This window comes from Orbicella franksi, chromosome 10, assembly GCF_964199315.1.
Source record: "Orbicella franksi chromosome 10, jaOrbFran1.1, whole genome shotgun sequence".
In the NCBI taxonomy this organism is placed as follows: Eukaryota; Metazoa; Cnidaria; class Anthozoa; order Scleractinia; family Merulinidae; genus Orbicella; species Orbicella franksi.
In genome coordinates, this window is record NC_138154.1 from 7,190,495 (window position 1) to 7,214,206 (window position 23,712).

Here is a 23,712-nt window from a genome sequence, read left to right on the forward strand (position 1 = left end):
TCTGCTGAAGGACTGCACCAGTCTCCCAAGAAAGTCAAGGCCATCACTGAGATGCCAACACCGCAGGATGTCACACAACTGCATGCTTTCCTAGGCAAGGTCCAGTATTATGCCAGGTTCTTACCAGACTTGGAGGAAGAGGAAGGAGGAAGAGAACTTGGAGGAAGAGCTGAGGAAGAAGCTAGCTTCAGAGTGGTGAAAGAGATGCTTCTACAAGACAAGGCTCTCGTGCACTATGACCCTGACTTGCCACTAGTTCTGGCCACAGATAGCTCCTCTTATGGTCTCAGCGCTGTCTTGTCACATTGTACTCCATAAGGTGAGGAGCGGCCCATTGCCTATGCTTCTCAAACTCATTAATAATTCATGAGGTAAACTACCAACCACAAGATGTATACCACATCACATGCATGTGTTTGGATACCCAATGAAAAACAGTATACCACTCTCCAGTGAGAGTGGTATATACCACTAAAATATGGAATGACAACTTGCACAAAATCAATGAATATTTATTACTCAGAATTAACCTTGCTTTTACAATGTGTCTCTTTTTGTTTTCAAAGTCACACCCATTCGCATTGTTTCCTTCATTCCTGCATCCAAAACACGCCAAAATGTCACACACCTAAGAAAGCGAAGGAAAAAAAAAGTAGTATTGGAAGCAACAATACACACAAGTAGTTTACGCGAACCAAATTTTATCCCCCAAAAATGTAACTTACCTTTCCGTCGGACATGTCCAAAGGGTTCAATGCAGCACTTCCATTTACATCAGAAAGGTGGCACTTCAGTCTGCAAATAATTGAGTACAATGTGCGGGAAGGATAGCGTTCCCCAGAAGAATTGCTTACTTCGAATTCTTGAACGAACTTTGACAGCCAGTAGTTGAGACTGCATGCAGACATATCTGTAATGGCCGTGTCCAAAGTTTGTACTCCTTCTTCAAAGTTTTTCGTGGTAAAAAGGCTGCTGGGTTCCAAAGTACAGGACTTTACTAATCGATTCCGTTTCCATTCCTCGAAAACCGTACACAACCATTTAGTTTTATAAGTTATTGATTTCGGTACTTCAATATCAGCACTTTTCTTCTCATCCTCCACACTTTTCGACTGTCAAAATCTCTCAAATGACTTTGTTGCGATATACATCCTGACCGAACGACAACTTGTAAATGCCGGCAACTCCAGCAACTTTCACACCTCAGAATAAATTAAATCGCACCATAAATGCAAATTAATTACGCCGGTAAAAAACATTGTTGGTATTGAAATTATTGAGGAAGGAATGTTGGACAGCAAACAATTCTAATTGGTCGTTGTTTGTTATTTCTTTAAGAGTGATCACGAGAAGTTATTTCTAAAACTCGTGCTTCGTGTTTCATCAGGGTATCCAAACGCCTCGAAACATTAAAAGGACTCGGCCTTTCATTTGTTTCTCGGTGTTTGGATACCCCGATGAAACACTCGCTCTCGTTTTGGAAATAATACATCCCGTTCTCTTTCAGAAACAGAGAAGAAGTACTCGCAAATCGAGAAAGAGGCCTTATCCCAAGTCTGGGGTGTGAAGAAGTTCCAAACCTACTTAGAGGGTCGTCATTTTACCCTGGTTACAGAACATCAGCCCTTGAAGTACATAATGAATCCTGGGAAGGCCGTGCCAGTTACCGCAGCAGCAAGGATACAGCATTGGTGTCTCTTCCTAGGCACTTTTGCATACAGCATTGAGTTCCGAGGGACCAAACAGCATGCCAATTGTGATGGTCTATCCCACCTTCCACAACCACGGGCACCTGTTGACAAGCCAGATGAAGTGGAAATGTTCCATATGACTGTGGTCGAGGCCTTACCAGTCACCGAACAAGAGCTGAGAATGCAGACTCGGAGAGACCCAGTACTTTCCTGTATCCTAGAGCTCGTGCAGTGGGGATGGCAAGAAGCAGAAGTCCATCCAGAGCTAATTCCTTATGCTCATCATGCGAGTGAAATCATGATCCATCATGGGGTTCTGATGTGGGGTAGTAGAGTAGTCATCCCAACCAAACTGAGAGAGAGTTTTGGAAACCCTACATGAGGGTCACATCGGTATGGTCAAGGTGAAAGGTCTGTCCTGGGGTTACGTTTGGTGGCCAAACATTGACAAGGACATCGAAGGAGCAGTCCGAAATTGCAAAGATGTCAGGAGACAGCAAATAATCCAGCTCGTGCACCCCTGCATTGGTGGGAGTACCCTGCCCTTCCCTGGCAAAGACTGCATGTTGATTTTGCTGGGCCATTTCAGGGGAAGATGCTGATGGTGGTGATCGATGCACACAGCAAGTGGCCTGAGATTTTCGTGCCGGAGAACACCACTGCTGAGGAGACCATGAGTGTACTGCGTTCCGTTTGCCTGCATGGGACTTCCCGATGAGATTGTGTCTGACAACGGGCCCCAGTTCACATCAGAAACTTTCAGGAAGTTTGTTAATGCAAACGGTATTAAACATGCCACTGGTGCACCTTTGCACCCCTCGACCAATGGTCAGGCAGAAAGACTGGTACAGAGTTTCAAGAAAGCCGTTAAAGCGGACAAGTCTGGAAGAACCCTGCAACACAAGCTTGACAGGTTCCTGTTAGCATATCGATCAGCTCCACATGCAACCACTGATCTTAGCCCTGCACAACTCCTGTTAGGCCGAAATGTCAAGACAAGGTTGGACCTAATTAAGCCCGACATTCAAAGAGAGGTCAACAAAAAGTTGCTCCAGCCAAACAACAGCACCTTGAAGAGTTTTGACCACAGCCAGATTGTTTGGGTCCGCAACTACCGTAGAGGTCCAAAATGGGTGTGGGGCACAGTCATTGGGCAAACAGGTCCAGTCTTGTACACAGTCAAGGTAAATGACCAAACCTGGAAGCGCCATGTCGAGCAGCTACGAGATAGCAACATCTGTCCATCTGCAACAGAAGTGGTGAATGACGGTGCTGTTCCTGAGGAGGTGGAGCATGGAGTGCCTGCTGTTGTGGGGTCCAAGTAGAAGGATATGCCGCCCCTGGCCCTGACGTCCAGTAGAGATGGTCACCCCCCTGAGCCTGAAAGTCAGCGACCGATTCCAGAACCTGAGTTGATTGCTACCCGCAGCAGTCGAGTTGTCAAAGCACCCACCAGATTGAAAGACTATGTTTGTGACTAAGGAGAACTGTACTGTTGTGACTGTTTTTACAGTACCGGCATTTTACCTGAGAGACTTTGTTATTTGTTCTTGAACTTTGTTTTATTTTTGTTTTGTTTTGTTTGTTAACAGTGTTTAGTCTTAAAAGGGGAGGAAATTGTTAGGTTTTCCCGGTTGGGCTCCCTCTTTGTCACGTGATCTCTTTTCCATATTTGGCCTCCCACGAGGTCCTCATGTTCAGTTGAATAAAGAGTGTTCCGCCATCTTGGGGCCACCAAACTAGTGTTGGCCATATGGGTGCAATCAGAATCCCTTCCGTTTAGTCCATTTCTACTTTCCTTAAACATTTAGAAATAAGAGAGAAAGGTGGAAAACAATAAAACTTGTGAACACTTTCATCTTCAACCGCAGTTCATATATGAATTATTTCATATAAACTTCACATCAGTAAAACTTGTATTTGCTCCAGTCAATTGTAAATGCATCAATATGGGTAGCCTCTGGGTCTGGCTTCCATGAAGCAAACATAGCTAGCTGTCTGTTGCCCGTGTGGCAAAGAGATCAATTTTAGGGGTAACCCATAAGTCTTGGATTTGACTTAAAACTTCAGGGTTCAACTGCCATTTGGTGCGTTCATTAAAAATTCTACTCTCTCGGTCTGCATCCATATTCTGGACCCCAGGTGCGGCAGTTAGCCATGTGTTGTTATTAATGGTCCAAGACCAAATATCATAGGTGATGTCGTTGCACGATGGAGATTTAGTCCCACCTTTGGAGTTTATATAACAGACAGCTGTAGTGTTATCAGAAAGGACTTTCACATGTTTCCCAGACAATTGTGATTCAAAAACGTTCAGGGCAAACTTGATTGCAAGAAGTTCCAACTCATTAATGTGTTTTGATTGCTCTCTAGTAGTCCAAAGGCCTTGGGTACTAATCCTATCGCAAACTGCTCCCCAGCCTTTTTTGGAAGCATCACATGTAATTTCAATATCGATTTTACAATGTGAAATTGGATTATTGGACTGCAAGACATTGTCTACCCACCAACCCAGATCTGCTTTGGCAGCTGGGGATAAACACATTATGTCCTGGTAATTCCCCTTAGCAATTTTAAGAGCAATCTTCTTGTCTATTTCAAGATGCCTGTAGTGTAGCTGCCCATACTGAACAGCTGGTAAACTGGCCACCAGTAGACCTATCACTTGTGACACCTCTACAATTGAGCATTCTGATTTAGCTATGCATACATACATGCCATGCTGACTTTGAGAGCCTTTTCAGGGGTAAGGGTTATTGTCATGGTGACTGAGTTTATCACAAAACCGAGAAATGCTATTCTTTTAGTGGGCTCAAAGACTGACTTTTCAGGATGAGGCAGAAAACCCAATTTTTCAAAAAGATTCATGCTATCCTGAACGTTGTGTTTACATTCCTCACAAGTATCTCCTTGGAGATATGAATCGTCTATGTAGCCAACATTAACACGGCCTTTACTGCGAAGTGAGCTGTAAACTGCTTTTAGGATCTTGGTAAAGGATCGAGGGGCAGATGACAAGCCATTTGGCAAGCAAGTGTATTGGTATAGTTTCCCTTGCCATTTGAATCTTAAATATTTTCTGTATTTTATACTTATTGGGATTGTATAGTAGGCATCCCACAAATCCACAGATGCCATGTAGCAGTTTTACTTGACAAGATTCACTGCAGATAAGAAAGTATTCATCTTAAATTGTTTCTTTTCAATGTTGTATTTTAAATCTTGAAGATTTAAAATCATGCTGTAAGTGTTGTCTTTCTTTTTCCTAACAAATATACTAGAAATGAATTCACCCTCTAAGTGGGTGGTCTCTTCAATAACCCCTTTAATTAGAAGCTTGTCAACCTCTTTGCTCATAATTTCTCACCTGTCTGCAGTGATCTCCTGCCAAGCAGGAATAAAATATTTTGTTCTGCCAGCTATGACAGTAGCTTGAAATGTAGTTAAGCTCACCTGATCTTTTTCAGGTGGTGATTTAGACGAAGGTTCCTTCACTGGGTTTTCTCCTGTTGCTGCTGCTGCCTCTTCTTGGCCCCCTCTTTTCTGTTCAGGAAAGGGGGGCGAATGGTAGTTTTTCGACCCTGATGTATAGTAAGAATTAAATCTGTAAGGAGTACGGCTGTCGGAGCCTGCAAAATGCCTTGATCTTTGCCTCTTGTCCCTTTTGTCTGCTGATCTCCTATCACCATGTATCTTGGAACTTATCCTATTAGCTTCGGCAATGTCCTTGACAGCTTCTTTCCAATTGCTTAAATTGGAAAATTAACTGCGATGATCATTCTTCACTTTCATCCACAACCGCAGTTCATATATGAATTATTTCATATAAACTTCACATCATTTCACTCCTCACGGGAAGATATGAACTCGATTAATTGACCTCGCTCCCAATGTGTGGCTTCATAGCTCAGTTGGTAGAGCATTGCACCGGTATCGCGGAGGTCACGGGTTCGAATCCCGTTGAAGCCCTGATTTTTTTCAGGCTTCTTTCCAATTGCTTAAATTGGAAAATTAACTGCGATGATCATTCTTCACTTTCAAACAAAATGTTTGCTGCATCGTGGTTAGGTCTTAAACTACAACACGGACATTTGATAAAGGAGAGCTATAACACAGTGCCAAAGGTCAGAATTTATTCAAGCTATGTATGTGGTACTGGCTTGAAGTTTTCAGTCGATGACCAAATCAGGCTAATGCAAGAGCAGATAAGCAATTTTTAGCCCTACCGTGCCAAACAAGTTGTCAACACTTTTCCGTTTTAAAAATTTGCTTACATCATTTATTCAACAGTTGACCAAAATATCTTGTGTCAAAATATGTTAATTTTAATATTAATGTCATTTAATGTTATGTTCTTTTTTGAGGGAATGTCATTACATCTAGTGTGATGAAATGGTTTGTTATGATTCAGTTTGAAAACCAATTAAACAGAGCTATTCTTAATCTGAAGTAAAATAATTATGACCAATGAATTATAAATACTTATGAACCTCACAGCACTCCATGAAACAAAATTATTTACCCATAAGTTTTAATAGTTAGGGTTAGGGTAAGGGTTATTGACATATTTGTAATGACTGTAAATCAACAAAAGGGAGAAAATTGATCCAAAAATATGCTTTTAAATTTACAAATTAAGATCAATGGACCTTGGAAAGATGATCAAGATCTTCATAAGGCTTTACTATTTGTGTAACATGACAAACATAAGTTAAATTCAAATCTCTTGCAGTATTATTAATTGTATTCTAGGAAAAACTGATGGGTTATAACAGTGCGGATAGTCCACAAAAGGTTCATAAATTGATGTAAATATCTCCTGTTTACATGCTTGTATGTTTTTTAGGTCACTGTCAAATGTGCCCCAAGATCATTTCCATGAGGTAACAACCTTTTCAATGTGATGAAAACTTGGTGTTTATTCCAAAAAATGCAGAGAGTTTCTAGCGACATATATAAGCTACTGCTAATTGATTTGGTTGCATTTCGATGTTCATGCAATTTATTTTTCTTTCAGATGATTTCAGTTTACAGATTTACTAGCTAGCATACAGTTCATGTAAAATACACCGTAACATAGTGAATGCCATGATGATATGAAAAATTGATGTAGACTGTAAAATTACCAGGAAGTCAATTAAAACAAAAAATCAGAGCATGGAAAAAATCAGGAGCATGTAAAAAAAGTAAGGAAAGAGATGCAAGTAACAGATTAGTCCAGGAGGACTGTCTATTGAAACTGCTGATGGAGCTTTCAAAAAATGGTAAAATAAACCCATGTAAATATTTGTAAATATGCGAGTCATAATAATAATAAAGTTGTTGTTGTGTTGTGTTGTGCATTGTGTTATCTTTTGTAGGTGTGGCTCCAATTGTTTCTCACTTCATTTAATGCACCAGAGCAATTATTAGCGGCATGTAATATATTGTAGCTGTGAAAAGTGTATAAGAAACCATTAAAACGTGAAAGTACCAGTGATGAATAACTAGACTTAGTGACTACCCCATGTGTTCCCACTTCCCCCAAGAGAATGTGTAAAAATGTTCTATACCCTGATTATATAACCTTACAACATCCAATTCTCGCTTTATAGGATGGCAGTACCATTACTGAAATAGAAATGGTTGGGGCCTGCAAGAGAAGTAGAAGGACAATATAGGACAAGTTTTTGTAAAATTATCATAATTGAAACCATTTTGATGTCAAACATTGAAACTATTCCACTAATGTTGAAATTCCACTAATGTTGAATGCTGTGTAACCTCACAAGCTGGACTTCCCCTTAAACATTTTTCTCAGCGATGTACTATAATTAGTTTACTCAAACCTTCATTAGTGACTGTTTCTAGTTTTCTTTAAGTTGTCAGTACCTATCAGAGTTTCACTGTATTCCCATTCTCATTTCGTCCTCTTCATTTTTTCTCCAGTGTTATCAGGGAAAGTGAAGGTGATTTATCACCAAAATCAACTTTATCCATTTTTCAACAGGTGTGTTTTTATAAACAATTGAAATATCACGAATGTTTATTGCTATTTCTTAACCATTACATTTTTTCCTCACAATATTGCTGTCATAGTCAGATGAAATTGAAATGTTGTAAGAGTTTGTTTTGTGCATGCATGTAACAACAGTTTATTGCTGATACATTTGTTCATGGATTTATATTTTATTTTACTTCACTTTAATAGGTTGATAGCAGCCCAGTTAAGTCACCAGATGCTAAAAGACGTAAGGGGTATGCTCAAAAACTAGAATATATAGTACACTGAAATGTTATGACTATTCACCAAAACATGTGATGTTAGGAGTAACATGCATGACTGAAAACCTTTACACATAGCAACAGGAAAACCAAGCCTTCGGAGATACCCGTGGAGGAAGCTAGACCAGAGCTGCTGACACTGACACAATGTTTCTAGCCTTAGTTCATCAGTTTTCTAAGTAGCGTAACAACTCTTGAAAGCGTTTGTACAATTGTCGCAAGCTGTGGCAGCTGCAGTTGGCTTTCATGACAAGGTGTATTGTTTGTGTACAACTTGTTCTACAGTTGCCTCACCCAATGTTGTAAAACCTCACTACAGTAGCTACTTGATGGCTGGTTGTTGGAATCTTTTAACAGGGGTTCACTTTATTAAACAAACCTTTTATTCTTGTTACAGAGAAAAGTGGGGGAATTTGGCTTTCTGCATAGGGCAAAATGTTTTGAAAGCAACGAGGGCACTGTAGCAACAGAATGTAAAGTAGACTTTGTGGAGATAGTTGACAGTAATGATGAAAGTATCAGTAGCAATGAAAGCAAAATAACCAGTGGTGATGAAAGTGACATCAAAGAAGGGCAGGAGGATTCTGAGCAGGTGTGTCCAAATGTATTTCTATTGAAAGCAGAACTCTCCTTTCTTGATGGAATATCAAGGCAACATAACACCAAGTAGTGTATTTAGCTTTTTCTTGGTGTCCAGAAAGTTTTGGTTGATTACTTCATTAATTGCTTTTCCAAGAATTGGATCTTTACTTATGATCGGTCCCCTCATGATATTTGGGAAATTTAAATATTTCCATTTTGAGTGCTTTTTGAAGGCTCAATAGTTTTTGTACAATTTTTCACCACGCATGCTTCATAATAAAACGTTGCACTAAATTTTAGAATATAGTAGCCATCAGAAACGACCAAAAAAGGTGCGTTAAGAACTCACTATCATCCAATAAATTGAATAACGGACTGTCAATTTCCATCAGTTTCTTCAGCACTATTTATAACTTCCATGCATATTGTCTGACTGAAACAGTGGTATACATCTTTTTTTGTTTTGCTTTTATAAATTTGTGGGCTTTCTGTTACTATGTGCGACACTTGAACCCTTCCTCTACAAGATGTGATATGTCGATGTTCTCTTCATAGGAATCTAACAAATATTATGAAGACGACAAGTGTATCCCATACTACTAGAAAGGAAGAAGCTCTGCATATCCAAGTTAAGAGGCTGTTGACATTTTAATGAGTGAAAGAGCCCGTCTGTACCGAAGCGCCACTTCAGGTTATGGAAAACACCTCCTTTTTGGTTGACTTAGACACCCTTGTCCATTCAGATGATTGTAAAGCTGACAATCTTGGCAAGTGGACTCGTACTGGTTCTCCAAAAAGCTACATTTCTGTTGACTGCAATGCGAGGGGGACATCTTGGATCTGAAGATAACAAGGCAAAAGAGAAATGACGCCGACTTCATACTGGTTGTCAAACACTGTCTTCATCATGACAAAGAAGTTAAATACGGCAAGAGGTTCTTGTACCACAGCAAGTGGCAAAGGCACCAACTTGTCTTGCTTCAGTACTTTTATGAAGAGGAGGAAGTGCAACTGAAACTTAAACAGCATGGAAACTCTAAAAACAGCAATGAGCCCTATGTGCAAACAAGACCAAGCACCATTCAAGAACTGAAGGAAACTGTATCATCAAGGAAATGGCAACCCAGGGAGGTCTTTTTCAAACCAGTTTGTCGACAAGTGGAGTTGGAATTCTGTCGTTCCGAAAGTGAGCTGCTGCAAAATGCAAAACAAGTCACTAACGCATTAGCTTCGTCTACAACCTCCTTTAAGCCTTCCACCAACCAAAGTAGAGATATCTTGCTAGAGGCGATGGAGAAGTGCAAGAGCAAAGATGGCTTCGTTAGAGAAGTTGTTGGTGCACCAGAACCTATGGCCTTTCTTGCTACTGACCGGCAATTGAAAGGCATCAAGTTGTACTGTGCCCAAGTGGGTTCATTTTCCATTCTTGGCTTGGATGCTATGTTTAATCTGGGAGATTTCAGTGTAACTCCAACAACATATAGACCACTCAAGATCTACAATGTGACAAACTGGTAAGCCTCCTCTTTTCCTTGGACCCTTGTCTGTTCATCAAAGCAAAACTGAACAGAATTACAGGTATCTAGGTTCAGCAATGAAGCGATTCAATCCACACACTGGGCAACTCAAAGCGTTTGGGACAGATGGCGAACGTGCCCTGTCAAAAACATTTAGAGAAGAGTTTCCCGAGGCTGAAAATGAAAATGTCTGGTCTGGGTATTCTTAGAAGGGATCAAAATGAATTCCTGTGTGACATATTTGGATAAAGTGTCGCTGCCACGTCATATCATGGATTTGTAGATTCCAATGACGCAGATGATTTTTACGCCAAATTATGCTTGTCATGTTTAAGCTTGCATAAATTAGAATACATTATGTTGCACGTGACGAGTGGTGTTGTTGAATAAACAAATTCAAGATGTCGCTGTGTGCGTCCGAGTCTTAGTGACAAACATTACATGGTACCAGGAGTAAAATGGATTCGTTCAAGCCTCCGGAAGCTTTGTCGCTTCAAGGAAATCCAAGTGAAAATTGGAGAAGATGGGTCCAACGATTCGACCTTTATCTGACGGCGTCTGGCAAAATAAAAGAAGACGAGAAAGTTCAGTGCATGATCCTGCTTCACGTGATCGGTGAAGAAGCGCTGGAAATTTATAATACCTTTAAGTTTGCTACTGGTGAGGATCCAAACAAGATTGCTCATCTTAAGAAGAAGTTTGAGGAGCATGTCAACCCGAGAAAGAACACTGTGTTTGAAAGATATCGATTTTGGGAATGCAAACAGCAAGAAGGCGAGACAATTGATCAGTTTATCACCGAGCTGAAAACACGTGCAAAGTCCTGTGAATTTGGCGATCAGCATGACCTCATGATCCGCGACCGAATTGTGTTTGGTGTGAGAGATACCCGACTGAAAAACGACTGCTCTGTGAATCGTCAGACCTTACCCTAGAAAAAGCAGCAAGTGTTTGCAGAGCCGGCGAAGCAAGCTCAAGTCAAATAAAGGAATTGGAAGATTCTGACAAGAGCGTTCCAGTTCATTGGGTCGGAAACAAGTTCAATTTAAGGCGTCCAAAACCGCCGCGTCCTAAATTACCGTTCAACTGTTCGAAGTGTGGTACTAAGCATCTACCAAAGTCATGTCCTGCGTTTGGAAAGCTTTGTCTCGTTTGTAAAGGAAAAGATCATTTCGCCAGAGTTTGTCCGCAAATGAAATCTCCCGTACACGTAGTCACTCCGAGCGATCAAGGCGCCATTGGTGGAGTCGAATTAGAAGTTCAATCAGATAATGGAGATCAAGAATTATTTATCGGAACAGTGACTAGTGCACCGCCTGTCGAAGACTCGGCTTGGTTTACGAATTTACGTGTCGGCGGAACACCGATTAAATTCAAACTGGACACAGGAGCCGAAGCGAATGTGTTGCCACTCGGTGTGTACTTGAAACTCAGAAATAAGTCACCGCTTTCGGAAACCAGCGTCATTCTCTCATCTTATGGAGACTTCAAGGTTAAACCTGAAGGCACACTAAACTTACACTGTGAAGCTCATGGAATGAAAGAAAACCTGCCATTTTTTGTCGCCACTGTTGAGTCACCACCGATTTTGGGACTTTCAGCTTGCCAAAAATTAAATTTGGTCAGAAGAGTAGAGAGTGTTGCCCAGGCACCACTCACAAAGGAAGAAATTTTGGATGAGTTTCCTGACGTCTTTACTGGACTGGGCTGTATGGAAGGCAGTTATCACATTGAATTGGATGATACAGTTGAGCCTGTCATTCACCCACCACGGCGAGTGCCATATAGTCTGCTTGAGAAGCTGAAAGAAAAACTCCAGAAGCTAGAAGAGAAAGATGTTATTCAGAAAGTGGACAGACCCACCCCGTGGGTTAACAGTCTCGTCATTGTGGAGAAACGTGATGGGTCCCTACGCCTGTGTTTAGACCCCAGAGATCTTAACAAGGCAATTCGCCGAGAGCACCACAGGATTCCAACTGCAGAAGATATAGCAAGTCGTCTAAGTGGCAAGAAAGTTTTCTCCATAGTGGATGAAAAGGATGGTTTCTGGCAAGTGTGTCTAGATGATGAAAGTTCTCACCTCTGCACAACATAGTGCTCCAAGATCCTACATAGTTGCAACACCTGATGGTACCACCTACCGACGAAACCGTCATCACCTGCTCCCAACAGTCGAGTCGCCTCCACTGATCGCAGGACCAGCTATTGATGGGTCAGGCGTGCCTGTAGTAGCCGAACCGCCAGTTGCCGTCCCACCACCTGATGCTGCCATGCCCTCCCTAAACTCATCCAGCCATTGCAGTCCTCAACAGACACGGCGTACTTCCAGCGGCAGAACTGTCAGATTACCAGCAAGATTCAGAGAGGACTATGTTATGAACTGAACTGTCCACACTCAGTAACCAGACATTGAATCAGACTGTTTTGTTTTTTTATTTGCTTACTACTAGGCTGTGTTATTGTTGGTTATGGGGAAGTTCCAGTTAAGTAATGATCCACGCAAGAACTAGGCAAAAACCAGCGGGTGTACTGTACAATCTACCGTTGGAGTCAAAGGCGATAATTAAAAGAAATGATTAACAATCCGCCTTGTTGATTGGCTATTTGCGAATAGCGCGCGAAATTTGAATTTGTAAGCATGTTTTCAGACCAAAACACGCTATTTTCGAAATAAAAAACAGTTGCCGTGTCTTTATGGCGATCAAAACTACTAGCTTGTCAAGTTTCAGATGCATAATAAATGGGGAAGTATTATTTCTGATCACTTCAGCTGCCAGCTAGGGCACGTAGGGTAACAAGACACTCTTGGCTTAGTCATATGCCTGGTTCTCGTTTATTCACACGTCAAAATTCGCTCGAAAATTACCTTCAGTACAGTGTGCCGCCGATGGCATTTCGCAAAAAAAATCAAGAAATATTTCTTTACGCACACGGTTCTTATTTAGAAACAAACTCTGGCATACGATACACGCAAAGTTAACTCTTTTCAAAACTGGATAGACAAGAACGAGAAAGGCTAGAACAACAGTTCGTCTCCGAACAACTCTTCAGCAAATGTGGTCATCACGTCCAGTGCATTGTAGCCATCGTCGGTTTCAAGTTCCAAAGCTCCGCTGGAAATCGATTCAAAAGTTTTCTGCAGGAAAAGTAGTTCTGCGCTAAACGTATCCATGCGCTACGAGGATTTCCAAATTTTCACAAGAGCAAAGACATGCGACCGTAAGAATGGTAAACTTTGCGTTTCCAGAGATGTCCACATGTCTCAGCTGGCTCACATATTGCTTGACTTGAAAAATACAGCTTTGGTCTAAACTAGACCAGTTAGAGATATTCAGACTTTCCAAATTCCTTGCCTCCTGTACTATCTGTTGAAAATGAGCATTTGTTATCATAGTCGAAGACATATTTAGGCGCTGCAATGTTGCGAACATCTTCAGTGGGATGAAACGATACAATCTTCCTGTCCCTGAAATATCTAATTCTTGCCACTCCACTTCTCTTAGAACTGAGAACTTTCCAAAAATCATTTTCCACCACTCGTAACACACTCCTGCCACGCTAACTTGATCCTTATCCTCCAGAAAGCTAAACACATGAATCCAAAGTACCGAGCAAACATCCATGCTGAACTTGATATTGAACTAAATCGGCGTGATACCTTTGGGGGTGTGCTCACAATACACAAAAAGCGCATTCACAAGTCACGGACTGCAATCATTTCAGCGCTGTTTCATTTGGTGTGAATTGTTTTCGAATAAGTTTACAATTTACATTTTCCCCAAGATCTCTCGGACTCATAAAATCATGATACGTCATTTACTGACGAAATTTACTTCATCTTCAATCTGGTCCTCACCGGTCTCTCCAAAAAGAAAGTGGACTTCACAAACTGTTTTTCTTTCGGACTTTATGTTCAATCATGTCTGTTTTTCTCTTTTAGCACATAAGCCAAGGACCCTTGTTTTGAAGTTCCTTTTGTTTTCGAGACAATGGGAAGTTGTTATTCGGTCATTGTTCAGAATAATTTGCCACCTTTTTACATCAGATGTGAGAAAATTTTTATTCAAATGTGCCACTCTCTTCCACTTCTTGATACTGAAAACACGCGCCAAAGCACGCGCAACCGAAGCGAAGATTTGAGGTTCACGTACCAAGATTTCTGCTTTAGAGATGGAAAGGAAGTAAGTGTGACCTCTTGAATGATCTTTTTTCAGGTGAACCTGTTTATAAAATTTGTTGGGTGAAGATTGCGTATATTCATCATGCTTTCTTATCCACTTACCTAGGAACCTGAAAAGACCTGCCGGCGGAGATGAAGGGGAATGCTCTCAGGGAAGCAGTGGCGAGTGGAAACACAAAAAGGGCAACTTCTGTAAGCATAGTGTATTACTACTTCGAACGTCTCCACTCTTTCTATGATAATAGTAATAGAAATTGAAGTGACAACCTTTTATGTTATATTCATGGTAAGCGTTAGTATGCACTAACCGGATACCGACTGTTCACCACTGTAGACAATCTAGGATGTGTAATGAGCAAAGCCACAATTTTACTAATATCTTTTGTGTTCTTTTAAATCTTAGGCGAGTAGCTTGAGGAAAGTATATGGCAAAATAACAAATTTTCCGAAAAAAGAGGCGGCGTTTCAAAGATGGTGTAATGGAGAATCTTTTGGGGAGATCGCCCAAAAATTCCAAGTGGCAGAAGCCACAGCTGAAATGTACACAATTGACATGATTGCCTACGGACGAGGAGACAGTGCGATGTGCAATCGACTCCTAAAGGAAATGGAAATATCTGAAGTGGAATTTGCCCATGTGGCGGAACGCCTAGCAAGTCCCGGAGTAACCCTTCGACAGATGTTCGATGAAACCGATCTGCGATATAATCAGATACGTGCAGTGATTGTTGCACTTTTGCACGAGTTTCGTTTCTAGAAATTTTTAAAACATGACGCAATCTTGTTCAAGTCAGGGGAACCTAAGGGTGCACAGCCCAGCAAATTTTCCACGCGCACAACTCGCTTAATCGCGCGCGTGAGCAAATAACGGCACGATTTCTTACAAAATGGCGTTATCACCTGCCGTCTTGATTACTCGTGAACTAAGGAATTCCAACATTCTTCCTATAGATCGCAAAACTTAATAAAATGTTGAGGGTTTCCCTAAAATTTATTTGAATTACTTTTTAGATGCAAGCTTAGTTTCAGACTCGATCATGAGCCATTCTCGTGAGCATATATAAACAAAAGCCTCCACTTGGCGCGAAAATATGCTTGGATATTTGCCCGAGACGCGAACATTTTTCCGAGAGCGTAGTTCAAGTAAAACTGTGAGCTTTGCGGAACAGATAATGCCCGCAGACAAATATCCGAGTATATCTCCGAACCAAATGCAGGTTATCGTTTATTAATTTTATTCTCGATGTTATGATTGTGCGATATATACGGAAAAAAGTTACGAAGACACTGCTTCCCCGAGAGCAGAAATGACGTGAACCTCGTGTAGTAAATATGAAATTTTCTTCCATTTGCAACTTAAATGTTCATGTTATTGTTGTCACAATAGTGTAGTTCTTGACGAGTATATTTTTAGAGTTTGATTTTACAACAAAAATCAACGATTAATTAAGGTCGATAGGTCGTGATTTTTATCGTTAGTTCTATTGCAAAATAATGTAGTTATCTTACGTTTATTCCTGTACAAATAACAAGTAGTTATCGATAAAAAAAAACAATGAAATTTAACTTCAAATAAGAACCATTTTATCAAACAATCGATATGACAAGTTTATTTTTAAAACCAAAGAAAAATAAAAGTTTAGTTGGATACAATACACGCCCTGCACTCTTTTGCCTTGTTATATAACTCTTAAGAAATCATTTCCAACGGGATTTGCATATTTTCAGTAAAATACTTTAGATATTGAAGCTATGGTTAACGAGCACTGCCAAGTTGCATTCATCATGGCGTCCATCCACAACGCCAGGGAAAGGATATTTCCCGTCTGACAACATGCAATTATAGCTCCTTTGTTGATGTGGCAATGTGAGTCAATAATAATAGCAGACTGTTCAGAGTTCACAATAATAAGAAATGCACGCTCATGCGAAACAATTACATTAAACGATCTTGACAAATTCTGGGCTTCTCGAATCAACAAATTTGCCAGCTGATTTACTGGGTTGATACCAAAGATGTCAACCTGCTGTCCCAGTCTTTGCACTCCACATTCTTCCCCAGCCATGGAAACTGCATCATCCACAGTCACATTTATTCCCTCATGGTCAAACAGGTCATCACGAATTTGGTTTCCTCTGATCATTGCTTCTCTCAATGATGTTTTCCAGGACTCGGGAAGAAGGTTGCCAGAGGGCCATGCCAAATTGTTCTCAAAACACAGCTTGCCCATATACAGAGCAATGAACACACAAGCATTGCTCCCAGTCCTTCCCTGGATGTCTGATTGGGACTCACTGAAACTCCATTCAGTGACCCCAGTCAAATTTGAAGAAGTGGACGCTCTGATCCATGGTTGAGGGGCCACTCTAGCTTGAACAGGTTGGTCTGAAACAGCTGTAGGGACTGCAACAGCTCGATCTGAAATAGTTGGATTTGGTGTTGAATGTGAAACAGTTGGGTCTGGAATAGCAGGCTGAGAAACAGGATCAGGCGAGAAATCAGGGAGGGAATCTGTAGCTCTTGGCATTCCACTGACTCCAGCACCTTTAATAAAAACAGACAAACAAGCAAATTATATATACATGCACACTGAATGCATATACCAGAACAGTGTAGAGTACTCATTTACATCATTTATTAAATAGACCCCTTCAGGTGGTAGGAATATGGAACATTAAATAATCCATCAAAGATGTTTGTTCGTGCACGATTGGTCTAAACATGTCATGTGACCGAATATTCCCCAGCTAAAACTGGAGAATATCTGAGAATATTCCCAATTTTCAAAACTGTTTGCGTTACGAAAAACATCTGAAGAATAGTAAACACAATAGCCTCCATTTGGGGCAAAAATATGCTCGGATATTTGTCCTTGGACATAATCTGTTCCTTGAAGCTCACAGTTTTCCTGGAGGTACTCTCGGAAAACTGTTCGCTTCTCGGAACAGGTAATGTCTGTGGACAAATATCCTAGCATATTTTTGTGCCAAATGGAGGCTATTGTTTATATAGAGCCCGAGGTTGAAATGTTATCCAAAACATGACACTAAATCACAAGATAAAATAGTAATTGCCAAATTTAAAACACATATCCTTTGGAAAGTGATTTTTCTCATGGGATAGCAACGTCCACCAATTAAGCTGGGTCCACCACAACAGTATGCCCTCCAAACCATCTTTTCGTCTAAACTGCCACATCTTCACATACACCTAAGTCTAATTTACTTGGTTTGGCCATGGGAGACATGGGGCTGGTCATTCGCCTTGAGGGAGCTACATGTATTAAACTACAGTAGTCAATAAAGTCATATGAATATTATAGGCAGGCAAACAAGCTGAAGGCAGCTGGTTTATCTTCCTTTCACAACAGAGTGGGATCCTTGTGATAAAGGTTGTTCATGCAAAAGTACCTTGCTGTTGAGATCTCAGTTGACGAGCTTCCTCCATCATATCATCTGCCAACTGCTTCTGTTTACGGTGGTAGCTGCTCCACCAGCTTTTGATTTGAGCCTCTTTCAGCTCAGGAACACCTGTATCCTTCATAGCTTTGATAACATCTGCTGGATTGGCCCTTATCTGAGATGACCTTTGGCGCTCATAGAACTGAATCATTATTTCTTTTTGTTCATTGGTGAATGTGGTTTTCTTTGCACCACCTTTTTTCAGGGCAAATCCAGGTGCAGGCCTTAGGTCATCATTGACTGAAGCTTCATTTCGAGGTACAAGGACTAGTTCCTCAGGGGTAGCTGTAGAGAGCTGAATGAACTGTACAGAGTATGAATCACTTTGAGAATTTGTATTCACATCCACTGTTTGGTCTGATTGTTGCCACATGTCTTCCGTCACAGTAGCACCTGTGGCTCCAGCTATTGGCACGCTTCGCATTGAAAGAGTCTGGACTTGTGCCTTAGTTTTGCTCAGAGTTTTTCCTTGACCAGCCAAAGATTGTGCCACAATACCACCAGCATTTGGTCCATTACAAGGAAACTTGAAACTTCCAAAAAGTGAGATGTCTTTAAGAGTTCCAATGTTGCCTGGAGCCTTTGATCGATCGATCAGCAGTTTTTTGCATCTCACATTCTTCATGGTCTAAAGCAAAAAGACAAGTTTCTTCTGTCAGCTACCCCTTTGTCCATACTGTTCTCTGTACATCTGTTATGACTACATTTGTTATTGGAAATATTATAGTTTGGCATGCAAGGTTTTATCTCTTGTTGCCTTGACTTCTACCACGTTAATTGTTTGTTAAACAGGTTTATTACAAAGAAAATATTGATAGTAGTGTCTATCATGGCTAAGTGGTTAACTGGAAAAAAAGAGTAATGGGAACCTTAATTTACAAACTTAGCTTGAATACACAAACTTAAAAAAAACACACTCCTCTAGCTTTGAACGTTTGAGCACTGTAAGAAAAAGTGGTGAGACTTATTCAAGGCTATATGTACCCCCAAATTATGATTCAGTTAGAATTTAATTTCTAAATACCTCCAAGAGATTTGCTAGTTGCTCTCCTGAATCCAAGTCATTGCCCACACGAACCCAACGTACTATTTTATGTGAAACATGGGCAAAGTGGGTGTCAAGTACTGTCTTTCCTTCCCCAGCTTCAAAGTTATTGTACTCTAATAATTTGATGTTGAACGACAAATTCACCTCTGCCAGATACAACAACACAGCTGTGTTGTGGTAGTGGGGTCCATTGTCTGCAAAAAAGGCAGCAGTTGACAGCAGTGTATTATAATTGCATTTTATCAAATATAAATATTAAACTTAAGAGTTTTTGGTCTGATATGGATAACCATTTCCAGTATTTACATTTACACCTGATCAGATTTCATCACAATGGCTCCTGAAATAGTACGCCAGAAACATTGAAATGCTAGTCCATCAGTTTACATGCAATGTGGGTGGCATGGTGGCCTTATGGTTAGTACACTAGGAGGTCTGTGTTCAAGTTCAGGTTGGACTTACTGTGTAAATTTTCACAGTGCCTCTCTCCAGCCAGCTGTATTAAATGGGTACAGGGATCAGCATTGGTGGGGGGGGGGGGGGAATTTCCATAATTGGTTCATGCTACACGTACTGGAGATCAGCAATGGCCTGATGGGCCACTAGGCTGGACTGCAGACTTAACCTAACTTACAGAGTGATGTAGAAATAATATTATTTATTTTTATCATAAGGCCCTTCAGCTGAGAAACAAGCTTGTCTTACAAATTTTGAAAGGTATAATATTATTAGAATGAAATGTCCAAATCCATGGGAAGAAAATACCAACCAGAAAACAGATAGACATGAAAGTTTGGATAAACTTTCTCCATCCAGGCGAAACCAACATCAAGGGCACTTTGAGTAAACCAGGCATCTTGCTTGGTATCTTCACTCCAGACGTCAAGAACTTCAATTTGCTTTTCTCCAGGACCAACTTGTGCAATGACATAGAAGCCATGGAGTGAAACACCACGCTTTCCGTACCAGTCTCGCTGGACTTCCCTGGCATGCATACCAAGTTCGAGTTTCATTTTATAATCTACAATAACCACTGTTTCTCCTGGCTGAAGATTCTTCAAAACATACCTATAACAAAGATATTGAAATCTATAATATACTCATTACTACTACTGTAAGGGATAAAATGGAAAACATAAGGGACTGATTTAAGGGAGACACAAATAAACAAACAAGTACTGCAAAACTAATGGAGGGAGTGAATTGTTATCAATGGATAGGTCTGATAAAAAAAATCTTAAAATGCTGGAAAAGTTAAAATGAAATTATGCTGACTTCCCTGATAGATGTTCCATTTTCTAACAATTTCTACATTACATATATTTATTGGTCATAGTAATTACAATACAAACTCAACCTAACTAAAACAAAAATACAAGTTCACAACAGACACTTAACTAACCTGTAATAATCACCCTGGTGCTTTGTTCTCAGAATGTGGGCAATGTAATCCCAAAAGGTCTTCAAAAACTCATCCAGGTTATCTTTATAGCCTTGCTGCTTATTCGCTGGGGCTGTAGCAATCGCAGCAGACATTCTTGTGTGGATGTCATAAACAGTTGTAAACTCGGTACATTCTTCATCATGGTCACTGCTACATGACTGAAATGCATGATTCATGCACAACTCTAGACAACTTGAATGTCTCTGTACCTAACAAAACACAGATAATGGCAAATGTAAAAGAGTGGCAATTTGTTTAGAGGATCTCTGTCCACATATTGCAAAATACAAAGTATACAATCCGATATTTTAAGGGATCAAGTTTCTTCAATGTCGTCCGAGTCTCAGTCAATGGCTGCTGAACAGCAAATGAAAAATGTTTGTAGCACATACACGTGATGTAAAACCATGGTCACAACAACAAGTAGCTATAAGTCAAATGCTTAAATATACAGCTACATGTACAAGTATGCTAATGTGTTTTCATACCCTGTTGTCACCCAAAGATTACATTGTGTGTCAGAACTAAAAATTTTGAGGTAGTTATTTTCTTTGCCATACTCTATGCCTGTTTAATAAAATTATGGAAGTAATTGGTCACAATCACCAATCTTAAGCAGATTTTTTCAGAAACAAACAATATGGATTAAGCAGACATTTGGTGTTTTCTATTAGAAATGCACAGATCTGATTGATTCTTTCATTGTTGTATAGTCACTGACAGAATACAATCATGCCCATGTTCCTCTAAAAAATTGGTTTCTGGCTTTTAATTGAAAAAAAAATTTTTTTTCTTCACCCTCAATTATTGAGGGTTTTGAACTGTTATACCTCAGTGTGTCTGCTAAATCTATATTATTTGCCCCGATTATCTAACAGCAAAAGTCAGCTTGGCTATGCCTGCTCACTTTTAGCAAATAGAAAACTCAGGCACATGGATTATTGTTTTAAAAATAGAATCAGGGAATAAAAAGTACCTGGTGAGAGAATTTAGTCTTGAGATAACGCTGCAGAAGTGCGATCCTCTTCGTGATACCGCCAAGGTCCTCATGTGGGCAGTCGGAAGTTATGTTCTGCACAAGTTCTCTTAACTTGGTAAAATTTGAGAAGCCAAAGTCCTCGCAAAGATTGCAGAGGCCGGCCAGCAGGGTGTTGCTGCGGTAATTCTTTGGCATATGGGCATAAATGTAGCTTCTCTTTACCCCATTAGGAAATTCCAATAGATATTGCTTTACTAACTGCTTTATGGAATCTTGCCAGTATCGTACAGGGCATTCCTCTCCTCCAACTACCACACTTCTGCAAGATGATGGCCTTGACACGTCATCTCTCAAGAGGAAATCAGCCAACTGATCGAGTACTTCTTGGGAGACGCACTGGCGAGAAAATTTCAAAGATGCTGGGGGTACTCCTCCTCTGCCAAACAAGATGCTGTGAACTCTTGCGGCGTAATTGTACTCTTGGAGCACTGAAAAAGTTTAGTCAAGAATACTTGGGGATAATCCCAGGCAACAATAGACAAGAGCCTTCTTCTCTCAGCAGAATAACAGACAACTCTTCCCATGCTACGCGCTGCTTCTGTTCGAGATCTAAAACAATCAGGGGTGCTACCTTGAAATGCTATTGAGCTGTTTGCCAATGTCTCTGAAATGTTGATAGCCTGGTTTAGCTTTCTGCCTTGCTTTCTTATTTGGCTATTGGCTTCTTTATTCTTACACTCTCGGTATTCCTTCACAATGGAATGTAGTACCTTATCCTGCACAGCTGAATCATCTTTGTTGCTTGGTAGACAAAAGGTTGTGGACCATTTTTTAGACAGAAGGAGATCCTGAACTAGGTTGGGCAAGGCCAGACTATCCCCATGTACATAGATATTGAACAAATCAACGATTTTCTCAATGATTTCAGTCCGCAATTCACTCTGTTTCCTGCACTCATATGACTGGTATGGTCTGTTTGGAAACTCTCCAACCTGAATGCCTTGGCTGGTGGTAGACACCAATGAGGTGCTTGGATCTGTTTGTGTCTGACTATCACAAACGGGAACAGTTGCTGTCAAAACCATGCTTTCTAGGATCTGGTTGTTCTCATTTATATTTTCAACTGTTTTCTGAAATATAGCAAAGAAAAAAGCAAGGGGTTAGAAAAAAGGTGGTTAAGTAACAAGCTTAAGCATTTCTGCACTATAATTCAAGTGGAACTAGTCCTACATACCAACCAGAACATTGCAATTACTTGTGAATGAATTGCCAGCGGATAAAGAGTATTGATGAGCGAGGAATGAAGAAATTGCTCTGCTTGCCTAAAGTACGTGTACATTGTAAGCCCATAAAGGAATGTAGAAGTTTAGCTTACCTGAAGCTGGTCGCATTTTTTTTTCAGTTGAAAGCGTTCTCTGCAAGAAATACAAATCCTTCTTTTCCGGTTGTTGTGTCGACCATCACTATTTACTCCACACAAACGTATTTCTTTCTCTGTCGCTATTCTGAGATTTCCAGAGTCATCAGCATGTCCCCAAGCAGCATGTTGCGGACAGCAACAAGAGGGTTTTGGAGGCATATTCCGATGCGTTAAATAACGCTTACAACATTTTGAACTCGATAAAGCTCACAAATAGCCAAAATACACTACTTTCGTAAAGACTGCCAACGGACACTACTAGCAAAGAAGCGAAATCACAGACTGATAGATCACCGAAACTCACACATCCAAGATGGCGGCCATGAACAATCGCTCGTGAGCAACGATTAGTACCAGTTCCCCATATGCCACAACGGTGAAAATCGGCGAAAACAGGCAAGAGGAATCTGGGAACGAAATTATCGAAAAAAATACCCAAAAAAATTATTTCTTGGTCAATTTTTCACGTTTTTTCAGTTCTCGGCCAATCAGCGAGCTCCATTTTAATGAGTTAATAATTTAATATTCAGCACCTTTTCACATTCCATGCATTTGCTTTGCCTAGTTCTTACGTGGAACATTACTTAATAGTGACAACAGTGTGGAAGACATTTTTAGCAATTTTCTGTGAATTGTTGTCACATAACTTGTTGACCTACTTTGTTATTCCTTTGTTTTCTTTTGTTTTCGGTTTTGTTTATTTATTTTTTTTTTATTGGAAAGGAAGATGTCATGTTTAAGCTTGCATAAATTAGAATACATTATGTTGCACGTGACGAGTGGTGTTGTTGAATAAACGAATTCAAGATGTCGCTGTGTGCGTCCGAGTCTTAGTGACAAACATTACAATGCTCTCTGGAAAAAGTTTGGAATGACCGCAAAAGGGGAATCACCAACGGAGAATCAGCATTCTATGACTGGTTTGTGGGAAATGTCTCTGACACAACCATAACCTCTATGCTCAAACCCCTCTGCCAGAAGGCTGGACTAGGAGACTATTTGTATTTCATTACTGATGAAGCAGAAAACCACCTTTTAAAGCTGAAGACTGAGCACAAGCATGTCAGTTTGGTAACCTTCATTTGCAAAAGCCACAAGCTCGTGAAGGAACAGGATGCACTGTTG

The 23,712-nt window shown here is 40.4% G+C and overlaps 2 pseudogenes across 1 annotated transcript; one reads left to right on the top strand and one right to left on the bottom strand.

Moving 5' to 3' along the window:
- The first annotated feature begins 4,523 nt into the window (after nucleotides 1–4,523).
- Nucleotides 4,524–10,199, top strand: LOC145501558 (uncharacterized; annotated as a pseudogene).
- Nucleotides 10,200–15,906: 5,707 nt separating this feature from the next.
- On the bottom strand, nucleotides 15,907–23,065 carry LOC145500954 (uncharacterized; annotated as a pseudogene). The gene is made up of 7 exons (XR_014051167.1): nucleotides 22,543–23,065; nucleotides 21,165–22,297; nucleotides 20,147–20,397; nucleotides 19,514–19,812; nucleotides 18,721–18,938; nucleotides 17,646–18,324; nucleotides 15,907–16,779 (listed from the first exon to the last, which is right to left on the bottom strand). The product of XR_014051167.1 is annotated as an uncharacterized LOC145500954 (transcript).
- Between the last annotated feature and the right edge of the window lie 647 nt (nucleotides 23,066–23,712).